The following is a 1020-nucleotide window of genomic DNA, read 5'->3' as shown; positions in this document are numbered from 1 at the left end:
CAGATGTAGCTCCTCTTGGTCTGGAAACCTATGAACAAAAATGACAAATTATTGGTCCCTCTCTGCCCCCACAGTGTACACTGCTGGAGCAGGGAAAGCGTAACTGCATCATAACTTTCATTCAAAAAATGGAAGGCAATGATGCCACTGCTCTTGATCCATCACAGTTAAGGAATTACTTTGGGCAGACATGGGAAGAGTTTCTATTGAGGAGAGAGAGTGTCCTTGATTATGTTCTGATTCTATTCTGTGCCAGAAGTCCACTGTCCACCAACCTCAGGGGTCATTGGCTCCTCCTGGGAGGAGCCTCCTTGTCCATCATTCTTCTTCTCCATGTCTAAAGTGGGGGTTGGGAGGCAAGTCCTCATTTGGAGGCCATACAACTTTTGAAGCCTGCTTCCTGCATATGGATGTTTGGAGGTCCAAGATGGATGTAAGTCTTCAACAACTGGAGGCTGCTCAGGCTTGCAGTTTCTCTAGCAATATGGTTTCCTCAAAAACTTAGTAGACAGTGCTTGCTTTGTCAGCATATAAGCTAAAATTGGAACCAGAGAAGATTAACACGGCTCTTGAGCAAGGATGACATGCAAATTCATGAAATATTTTATATTTTTTTAATAATAAAAAAAGCTTAGTAGACTTATAATTGATTTGCTTCCAGTGATTCCCCTCCCACTTCATTACTGTGCCCTGTGTCAGTAGCCAGACCTAAAATGCTTTCCTAGACATGGGCTTTTTACAGGGTGAACACGCTTCCTGATTTAACCAGAGATGAGGGGTTCCCTGGAACCTGGGCTTTCGATTTATTGGTCAGCTTAGTTTTTCATGTCCACATATTTCTATTTTCCTTCGTCCCATACTTCTCCCTTACTCTATCTCATGGCTGCTACCTTGAGGCTATCTGGAGCAATCTGTGGGAAGAACACACCTTGCAAAATATTAATAGGTTTACTATTATTATTAAACTAGTTACTATTTATTAATAGTTTGAGAAATAACATCACTCAAGCATTTCTAAAC

General features: G+C 41.6%; 1 non-coding gene across 1 annotated transcript; it reads left to right on the top strand.

The window, feature by feature from the left end:
- The first annotated feature begins 511 nt into the window (after window positions 1–511).
- On the top strand, window positions 512–614 carry LOC126951758 (U6 spliceosomal RNA). The gene has a single exon (XR_007724625.1). It is a non-coding gene; the product is annotated as a U6 spliceosomal RNA (small nuclear RNA).
- Window positions 615–1020: the final 406 nt, after the last annotated feature.

This window comes from Macaca thibetana, chromosome 3 (assembly GCF_024542745.1).
Source record: "Macaca thibetana thibetana isolate TM-01 chromosome 3, ASM2454274v1, whole genome shotgun sequence".
In the NCBI taxonomy this organism is placed as follows: domain Eukaryota; kingdom Metazoa; phylum Chordata; class Mammalia; order Primates; family Cercopithecidae; genus Macaca; species Macaca thibetana.
Note: the sequence above shows the minus strand (reverse complement) of the source record. Positions and strands in the feature narration are given on the sequence as shown.